This window comes from Camellia sinensis, chromosome 11 (genome assembly GCF_055761805.1).
Source record: "Camellia sinensis isolate YWXY chromosome 11, ASM5576180v1, whole genome shotgun sequence".
NCBI classification, from domain to species: Eukaryota; Viridiplantae; Streptophyta; class Magnoliopsida; order Ericales; family Theaceae; genus Camellia; species Camellia sinensis.
In genome coordinates, this window is record NC_138971.1 from 92,574,560 (window position 1) to 92,586,123 (window position 11,564).

The 11,564-nt window shown below is 32.2% G+C and overlaps 1 pseudogene; it reads left to right on the forward strand.

Annotated features, from left to right (window-relative positions):
* The first annotated feature begins 274 nt into the window (after positions 1-274).
* Positions 275-847, forward strand: LOC145802477 (E3 ubiquitin protein ligase RIE1 pseudogene; annotated as a pseudogene).
* Positions 848-11,564: the final 10,717 nt, after the last annotated feature.

The window sequence follows — 11,564 nt, forward strand, 5'->3', positions numbered from 1 at the left end:
AAATGATAGCTATTTAGATATGAACAAAAAATATTTAACAAAGAGGCAGGGATAAAAATATAAAATTAAAAAAAAAAGGAAAATTTACCCATGAATCCTATTTTCTGAAAAGTTGAACCATTTAGTCCTAAAAGTTTTCTTATGTACCATTTAGTCCCATTTAATAACATCACAACATCATCATCAAACAACATCAAACATCATCATCAAAACAACTAGGGAGAACGCAATAATTTAAGCTAGTCGTCATCATCATCAAAACAACAAGGTTTATATGAGGAAATACACTAACAGTTCCAACAACAAGCCTCGTTTCAACAACTTCAACCCTGACCCTATCAATACGAGCCCTAATCGACTCCCCAATAGACAGATCCATGATTCTTCTTCTATGCACCGTCAGGACTCTGCGGCGGCGGCAGCGACGCAACTGACGACGCTGGCGGCGCTGTTAGGGTGTGCGACGGGCCGAAAGGGAGCCTCGATGCTGGTTCGAGAGACGGTAGCACGACAGCTGGATGAGTGGCGCGCCGACTGGGGGTACTCGAAGCCGGTGGTGGCGCTGGACATGGTGTGGAACCTGGCGTTCGTTGTGGTGTCGGTGGTGATGTTGATTTGCACAGTGGAGGAGAGGCCTAAAGTGCCGATTAGGGTTTGGATCTGTGGTTACTCGCTGCAGTGCTTGGTGCATGTGGTTCTGGTGTGGTTGGAGTATCAGAAGAGGATCAGGACGATCAGATTCCGAGATGTGGATGCATCGACGAGGACTGATACGAATTTAGTTGATGCGAATGATAGTGAGAATAAGGAAATTGGAGGCGCTTTGGGAATTTCTAAATGGCGATGATGTGTGTTGTTTTTTATGATGATGACGTTTGATGTTGTTGTGATGTTTGATACTGTGATGTTGCGTTGTTGATGATGTGATGACGTTTGATGTTGATGACGTTTGATGTTGATAATGATAATGTTGATGATGTTTTATGTTGTTTTGATGATTATGTTTGTGATGTTTGATGTTGTTTTGATGATGAGGTTTGATGTTGTTTTGATAATGATGTTGTGATGTTTGATGTTGTTTTGATGATGATAATGTTGTTTTGACGATGATGATGTTTGATGTATATGCCCTCTATGGTCAATTTCCCTATAATGAGACCTTTCAGTCTATAAGAAAACTTTTAGGACTAAACAGTGTATAAGTTATTAATTTGGGATTTATTGGTGCATCACCCAAAAAAATAACTATTCAAATTTCAATCACAAAATCATATAAAAAGTCAAATAAAAGATTAAAAAAATAATTAAATAAAAAGTATTACGAGTCAAATAATTTTTAAAATAAAAAAATAACTATTTATATATGAACAATAAAAAATAGAGATTTGAATTAATAAAAAGTCAAATAAAAGATTAAAAATTATTTAAATAAAAAAAAGATTTGAACTGCAAAATGAAAATTCAAATAAAAGATAACAAAATATTTAAATAAAAAATATTAAGATTGAGATATAAATCCCAAAAAAGATGATAAAGTTTTTAACCATCTATATTTATCTTCTGTGAGTTTGTTTCAGAATTTCCATATATTTCAATTTAATCATTTTAAAGTTTATCTTCAAGTTGAACTTACTATTTTATCTTTTAAAATTATCAATTAATTATCCTTATAAATTTTAAATATAATAGAATTCCATATTTTGAATTGATAAAAAGTCAAATAAAAATTTTAAAAATATATTTAATAAAAAAGATTAAATTTTCAATATAATAGAATTCCATATTTTGAATTGATAAAAAGTCAAATAAAAAATTAAAATATATATTTAATAAAAAAGATTAGGAGTCAAATAAATTTTAAAATAAAAATTTAACTATTTATATATGAACAACAAAAAAAAAATAAAGATAAAAATATAACTATTTAGATTTGAACTACAAAATGAAAATTCAAATAAAAGATAGCAAAATATTTAGATAAAAAAGATTAAGATTGAGATATAAATTCCTAAAAGATGATAATTTTTTTAATGATCTATATTTATCTTTTGTTAGTTTGTTGTAGAATTCACATATATTTCAGCTTAATCTTTTTAAAGTTTATCTTCAAGTTGAACTTAATATTTTAGCTTTTAAAATCATTAATTAATTATCCATATAAAAATATAACTATTTATATTTGAACTGTAAAATGAAAATTGAAATAGAAGATAACAAAATATTTAGATAAAAAGGATTAAGATTGAGATATAAATCCCAAAAAGATGATAATTTTTTTAACGATCTATATTTATCTTTTGTTAGTTTGTTGTAGAATTCTCATACAATTTAGTTAATCTTTTTAAAATTTATCTTCAAGTTGAACTTAATATTTTATCTTTTAAGATTATCAATTAATTATCCATATTAATTTTAAATATAATTGAATTCCATATACTATCTTTGACCTAAGAATCTTTTCAATATAAAAACATGTTCCTGTATAAGGAACCACAAACAAGAGATTGAAGGGAAAAACAATCAGCATTGAGCCTTTTCCAATCCCTTCTCAATGTCTAAAAATCTTTAAGGTTTGCTTTACATTTGAAATGTGTACTTGCATGAGCTATTGTGCGTGTAAAAAAGTGAGTTTATGTAAATAGATATATATTTTTTTTTTGTTTCAATCTGTATATTTTTTCTCTCTCTCTTTTTTACTAATAATGTGTCATTTAATTGAAATTTTATTCTTTTTTTTTAAAGTGCTACTATTATCAATTTATAACTCTCTCACTTATTGACTATTTGTGTTTAATTTTTTTTAGTGCAGACGTTTGTAATGCCCCGTATTTTATTACTCGGATAACCTTACCAATATTCATTAATTTAGTTCATTTACAAATAACATTTTATCCTTGGATGAAAAGATGAATAATTAAATATACATATTCCCTCTCGTTATACAACAATGACATTTATATACAAATAAAAGAAATGCCCTGAGACTTACAATAAAAGAGAGGATACTACTCTTTACAAAAAAAATAGCACTCAGCCAAACAACAAATAAAGTAGTACAATCTATCACTACATTACACTTATAAAATGATAAAACTCATTGTTTGATCTTCAAATCCAAAAATCATTCCATGTACACATGTACAGGCAGGGGGTGAGTAACCACTAACTTACCAAGCAACCTCATATTAAAACATTAGAAGATATGCGGGTACCAAAATACTCATACAAATGCGTAAAATCATATCATGTTAAAACCATATGATTTTATTACATAATCTCTTAAATCCAATTTATTTAATTAACCACAACAAGTTAACTTAAATAAATAAACATGTTTCAATAGCAACATGACATCCTTTTCAATTCATTCAATTATCTCATTATCAATTGAATCAAATAATTAAACAATTCATCAAATCCATTTTATACGGTCTTATGAGATGAATACATATGCCATGTCATGCTCAAAATATTTTTCTCATTTTTTGAAAATCTTACGCACAATGCCATTTTGAAAACACATTAATCCAACAATTTCAAAAAAAATCCAAGATGGTAATACGACTCAGGTAATCCCTAAGCTGGTGTCTGCAAGTAGACTATGCAAGTACTACCAATATTTCATTTTTACCAGTATTAATTGGAAGGCTCGACACCTGTAATCTGTCATTTTTACCAGTATTAACTGGAAGGCTTGACACCTATCATCTACACCACCTTTCAAGACTTACCACCGTATTTACCCCAAAATCATTTCATGAAAACTTGTTTCCCAACATTCCTTTCTCAATGCAAAGTTATCAAATCAAATTATCAAATGAATTGATATGCCAATGCAATGATTAATAATACAATGCAATATTTCTTCCACTTTCAATACTTCCACACAATATTCTCATTGTGATCAAAATTCTCATTTCTCATTTCAATATAATTTCTCAAGATGAATATAAATACTTTTATTCCAATTCACCTATGGGACAACATAATTCTTACACTTAGAATAATCTCAACCATTTAGTCACTTCAAGACTATATCAATATTTTGAACAACAATTTCCAAAACTTCAACAATTCTCATATTCCATGAAAACCATCATTTATATGTAAACAAATAAACAATTTTTCAAACATCATTTATTTTGGCATACAAAATAAATATAACAACATCTTCAAAGATTGTCAACATCTTTCTTAAAAATTCCAAATTTCTAGGTTTTCTCACCAAAACCATTCATCTTTATTTATTGAAAAAAAGTCACCAAAAACATTTCTCTTCAATTCTCATAGTTCAAAACCCTCAATTTCTATTTTAAAAGGAACAAGAAAGTAAACCCACTTTTAAAAATAATATCTCATCTTCTTGAGTCAATAATCAATTTTAAAAACAAATCAAATGATGATTTTGAAAAATCATCTAGATCTTGCAAAAACATATATACACTTATTAAATGTTACCATTTCCATCCTACTATGTCAAAAGTTATGGTATAATCTTAATAACACACTTTTAACCATAACGGATATAACCTTTTAACCAAAACTAATTTAATCCATTAAATTAGTAAGTTTATTATATTCAAAAAATTTCAAAGCAATAATACCAAACCTAACTTCACATGCCTTATCCCTCAAACATAACTATATTTCAACATAACCATTTTTCATGCCAAACTATTTAACGAGGTAATATTTTTACCAAATTCTCTACCAATAACAATTTCACAACTGTAACGACCCATTTTTTTTTTAAATAGCCAGTGCATAATTTAATTGAGCAAATTTTTGAATTTGATTACCGTGTAAATTCTGTGCCAAAATAGTTCAGTTTTGAATTTTTTAAAAATAGTTTCCGGTCTCAGAAAACTATGAAATTTTTATATGTTGTTCCCATATAAGTCTATCACGTTGGATAAAAATTTTAAAATTTAATGATGAGTGTTTATTTTATGAAAATTCACGAACTGATTGGTATTCAATTTAATTTATAACAGAATTTAAAATTGAGTTTTGGGTGTTCGGACCATGATTTGAGATAAATCAGTTGGGGATTTATTTTAAATTATTAAACTCCATTTATTTTGGACCCAATTGATTGGATTGTGACCCGTTAGTAACCATGTAACAGTGTTTTGGTTTTATTATTATTATTTGACTACCATAAAAGAGTTGTGAATATTTATGGTGTGTACCATTAAACGAAATATATTTTGTGGTGAGAAAATATTATATTTACTTTTGTCATTAAAGATGTTGAAATGTCTTTTTGATTGATATATATATATATAGGTGTATATATATAGTTAGATATTTATGGTCAAATATTTGTTTATAATAAACATATATATATATATATATATATAAGTGACCAAATATGATGTTTTGTTCAACTTTGGGTTCTTGCCGTGAAAAGAAAGAGAGAAAAAAGGGTTCCAATGTTGGTTTTTCATGGGTTTGATCTAGTATAAGTCATTTCTGATCCTTAGTGCTTTGGATCAAAACGTAGAGAGCGGAAAATGCGTCGTTTAGCTCCAAGAAGATTTAATTTATGTTGCCAAAAAAATTGAAAGCTTCTTGGCTTGAGATAGGGATTTTTCCTACACTTATTTATGTAGCGATCCCAGTTTTGCCACTTCGTTGAGTAAGTCGGGGATCGAGTTGCCCGGTTAGCTCGCGGGGGTCCAGGGGGCAGCACCCCTTGGCAGGTCCAAGGGCAGCGCCCTGGCGGGGATTGACCTGCCCGGTCAGCTCGCGGGAGTCTAGGGGGCAGCGCCCCTTGGCGGGTCCTAGGGCAGCGCCCTGGCGGCGTTGAGGGACAACGCCTCCAAAGCAAAAATGCAAAATGCATTAGAAGTTGTTTGTCCGCTCGAGCGGCCATTTATGCGCTCGAGCGGAGAATGTTTGGTTCTAGAAGTTTGACCAGTCTGCAAAAGTACTAGGAAAGTGTATTTGACGCTCGAGTGAGGCTTTTCACGCTCGAGCGGACCATGTTATATCAGTTCGTGAATCTGATATTTCAAATCACTTTTGTATATCTCTCTCTCTCTAAAAACCCTTTCTCTCTACATTTTCCTACGCCAAATTGGATCAAAACCTTGATTTCTCAAGACCCATTAGAGTTCTGCCATAGGTTCTTCATCAAAGTTGGTTAGCTTCTCGAGGGCTTCGTTGTGTGCGGTGAAGATCGAGTTTCAACACCGTTGATTTTAGGGGTTTCATCTCATTTCTTCTTCAAAACTTGAGATAGGGATTTTCTTAGAGTTATATATATCTTTTTGCAAGATCTATATGATTTTCAAAATCATCTTTCAATGGCTTTGAAAATTGATTATTGATTCAAGGAGTTGAGCGATTTTGAAAGTGAGTTTGTCTCTTGTTCTTTTAAAATGATCTTATGGGTTTTGATCTTCGTTGATTGAAGAAAATATGATTTTGGAAAGTTATTGTCACGCCCCACTTTTTATTACTCGAAGTCATTACCGAATTCATTAACTTAATTCAATTTCAAGGATAACATGCGGAAATAAACTCATACATTCAATCCGTAGAAGGGATAAACAATACTCTCATTCGTATGCAAAGTGAACATTACATGAACATACTTAATAAATTGCCCTTGGGCTTACAACACTTAAGGTACAAGAAGAAGGGTGTAACCCTTTTACACAATGGCTTTCCGCCCACATAAGAAAGGCCCCGTGGCCAACTGATAAGTAGAACCAAATCTTGCAGCTCAACCTGCTTAATACCTGAAAAGATTCAACAATGTAGGATGAACATATAGTCCAGTAGGGAACTCAACATGATCCTCAACAATAACAACTTACAGATAGCTATGATCATGAACACTCATTCTCATACTAGAATAGTAATGTGACAGTTTATACGAAATATATATATATAACCTTTTCTTGAAAACAACCGTTTCATTCAACGCTATAAGCGATTCACCTTTCCTTATTCCTTTCATTAATTCCCATTCCCACTCTTTCATAACATTAACAATACCTTAGGAATTTAATTCACTAAGCCCACTACTCTCTTCCATTCTCCCAACATACACAGATACCCCTTCTCAAAATTTATAATTTCTTTAAAGAAAATCCGTTTTCCTTCACACTTTCCAAAATACAAAGATGACATTTTGGCTTCTTCCCGATATAATCAAATCTATCATGCACTGTTATAACAGAAAATAACAACTCACCGACATGCATAAGATAAACCAATGAGGCAACTCAGCTTGCCAAAACCATAATCAACACAATCTATGATGTTTCCAAACATACTGAAATATCAACAACAAACTTTGCTCTACTAGCTATGCGCATAGTAAGCCAAAGATATACTGAAATAACCACAACCAACTTCGCTCTACCAGCTATGTGCGTAGTAAGCCAAAGATACACCTCTTCACAACAACATACCAGTTTACCAGGCGCTAGCTGGAAGGGTGTGGTACCTTATATTCTCAGCGCATACAGTTCTCCAGGCGCTAGCTGGAAGGTAACGGTACCTCTGATTATAAGCGCGGCATATAACGCCAACAACAACCATGCAACAAGGCATATCCAACATGTATAATTCATATACATAACCAACAAGAACCTAACAACGAGTTAAGGTAGATACACACATAAGTGTAATGTATACACAACAATTCAACACAACCATGTCATCCTCCACCGATGACCATGGACAAAACCTCCAGATGCATGTATATTGAACATCTATTAACAGACTCAAATATCATGAGATCTTCAACTCATCACTAATACTAACATAGTAGTATAAGATACAACAATCCAACATTCATACTCATTTCAAAGTACCTTTCCCATTTCACAAACCAACTCTCTTTATCTTTCAAAACCGGTTTTATCCCTTTTGTTTTTCACAAAATCAAATCCCAATATACCCAAGTATTTACCCAATGATCAAAACCCCTCTATTGAGTTATTAAACCAAATAAATATTAGGGTTTCCTCTCCTTACAACAACAACATGCTAATTAACACCCAATTAGCCCCAAAACTCATCTAATGATAATAGATCTAAAACCAACAACTAACCCAAAGTTCAACCTCATGAATTTATACAAAAATCCAACATGATACAATTTTCATGCAATACAAAAATTACCACATGTCTATCTATAGACGAAGTATTGAAAAAGAACAAGGAGAATCCCTACCTCAAATAGAGAACTCGATTGGAGAAGATGACCCGAAATTAAAGTGCTCCAAATCCCAAATTTCTTGGATCACAACGAAGCCCTCGACGATCAACACACTTCTTACAAAGGCCCAAGGTGAGGAAAACACTCTAGGTAGATCAATCCTAAGAGGAAATTTCGGTTTTAGAGTGAGGTGCTCTCCAATGGAGGTTTTGAAAAAGTAAGAGAGAGAAAGGAAATCAAAAAGTGATCAAAAAGGTGATTTCACGAACTGATATAAAACAGGTCCGCTCGAGCGTACAACACCCCGCTCGAGCGTCAGACACAGGTTCACGCTCGAGCGTCCAAAGATCCGCTCGAGCGCCGGATGCACTCTTCCAGAATTTTCTGCAGACGACCAAAATGCTGAGAGAAGGAAATTCACGCTCGAGCGTCCCAACTGCCGCTCGAGCGGAAAGGCAACAACAAAAAACCCGCTCGAGCGTAAAATCGCCGCTCGAGCGTAGGGACCAAAACCTGGGCAAAATTTCAAAGCTTTAAAACACAACCAACAAATTCCCCACTTGCCCAACACAACCCAAAACTCTAAGACAAAGAGTAAGGGATAGAAATGAGGATAAGACAACAACGAATCTACGGAACTGAGTCCAGATTACAGTTAAACAGCAACAGGGAATACCGGGATCGCTATAGTTATTTTTCAAAAGATTTGAGTTGTATAGTTTTGGTGAGAAAACCTAGAATTTGGGGATTTTTTTTAAAGGAGACTGAAAATCCATGAATGATATTGTTATATTTATTTTGTGTATCAAAATAAATGGATGTTTGAAAAATTTTTTATTTATATTTATATAAATGATAAATTTCAGGGAATATGAGAATTGTTGTTCATTTTGAAAATTATTGTTCAAAACGTTGAAAGAGTCTTGAAATAACTAATTGTTGAGGATACTTGAGAAAAGGAAATTGCATTATTTCTTGGATGATAAATTGGAATAAAAGTATTTATATTCATCTTGTGAAATTGGCATATCAATTCATTTGATTACATTAAACTTTGAAAGTTGATTTGAAAACTTGCACTGAGAAAAGAATGTTGAGAAACAAGTCTTCATGGAATAGTTTTGGGGTAAATACGTTGGTAAGTCTTGATAGGTGGTGTAGATGATATTGAACAAGTTGGCGTGAGAGTCCGAGGTGAAAGACAGAAAACCCGCGGGGATAGGTGTTGTAACGCCTCAAAAATTGGGCAAGGAATATCTATTTATGCAACAAAACACACCTGATAGACAAACACACATATATATATATAGCTAACTATTCCACACATCCATTTCCATTAAATCCCAAATGCCAAATATATGTTGTTCACATCTCAATGCCCCAGTTCCAATCCCAAGCATGCATTTTACAACAAGCATGAAATGGAAGCCAAATAGATAATAAGTGTCCTACAGGCTTACAAATTTATCCATGAACATTCTTGGTTACACAAAATGGAGTTTCAACTCAACGCAAATACAACCCTGGCTTACATTCAGCAAATAACAATAAAACAAAAATGAAGCCTCAGATCCAAGTCCTCCCAAGTTAGTACCTTGACGGAGGCACATCACCTGCACCTGAAATGGTTTCTCTTATAAGGTAAGCCATAGCCCAGTAGAGATATACTACACAACATATGGACCATGACAAGACTAAAGAAGAGTATGTTCATGCCATTCTCATGATAAAACAGTTCATCTCTCTTTTTATAAAGCATGCAATGTTGACATGCAACGACAAATATAAAACCATTTCCATTTTAACCATATCTATTACATGAATATAAGCTCTGTGAATCTCTAGGTGAGTGTCTGCAAGTAGACCCTAATGCACTACCACTGTCATTTTTACTAGTAAACTGGAAGGCTCGACACCTAACCACGCGGTTCTACACCCCCTACCTAGATTCACAAAGTATTTATCTTTTTGCAAACAGATACATTTTCAAACATTTCTCAAAAACAGATACATTTCCAATGAAATGAATGTAACGCAATGTCCAATGCAACGAATGAGGAATGTGGTTCAATTTACTTAAGTCTCATGCATTTCTACAACAATCATGGCTATTCTCCACCGATAGCTCAAAACAGATATTTCTAAACCGATATTTAAACAATTAAATTTCAAAAATTATGATAAATACAATCTATTCCTCATCTGATCAAATATGAACAACTACATTAGTTTTCATATCACAATCACGTCCAGTAATCTCTCAAGGTCTATTTCTAACCGTGTCAGTTTTACTCCAACAGATAAATTAAGAAAAATAATACTGTTAATGCCCAAGAAAACAACATTTTCTTCCCAAACTCATTCTCCAAGCATTATTTAACTATGACATCCTATTTTGATAAAAGCCCCAAAAGTTAAACATAATTCCTTTATTTTCTTTAAAAATGCTCTTTTGGTCGCAAACTAGTAAAAATTTCAAAACCAATTGAATCGAAGTTCATTTTTATTCAAATTTAAAACATAGCTCTTTCATAACCTTACAAACATATTCCAAGTTTACACTTTCGCAATTTGGGTATCAACTTTTTATTTTTCTCAAATTTTCCCTTTTAAGCAAATAAATCACAATTTTTTCAAAAATTCTAATTAAATTATATACATCTCTAAGCTCCATATAATCAAATAAAAAGTACATAAACAAGTGTAGGAAAAATTCCTACCTCAATCCAAAAGCTTCCAAGAAAATAAAAATGTTCAGCAACAAAATTTCGATTCGTTCAGATTAAATCGGAGCCCTCGGAACCATCTACAATTTGATCTATGGAACTAGGGTTTAAAACCTAACAGGTTTTGATGAATGAAGGATTTTATATAATAAAAAAAAATAACCAAAGAAAAAAATTTCAAAATGAGAGAGATAATCGAGAGAGAGAGGCATTTGACGGAAACAAACAAAAGCAATCAAAAGTCTCCTTATTTCTCTGCCTTGTGTGGGCAGAGAAATTGATCAAAAAAGTATATATAAACAAAAGCTAAGCAAATGGCAAACCAATCACCCAAACAAGGCATGGCAAGCAGACCCCACGTGGTTCTTTCCTCAAAATTGATATAAATATCTACAATTAAAATTATGATTTAGCAAAATTATAAAATTTTATAACATAAAATTATAAAATGGTTTAATTTTTGTTATCACAAAAGATAACTCTCATTTAATGGTATACATCATAAATATTCACAACTCTTTTATGGTAATCAAATAATAATAATAAAACCACAATAATATTACATGGTTACTAAGGGTCACGATTCAATCAATTAGGTCCAAAATGAATGAAGTTTATTAATTTAAAATAAATCCCCAACTCAGATTAAAATATAAATT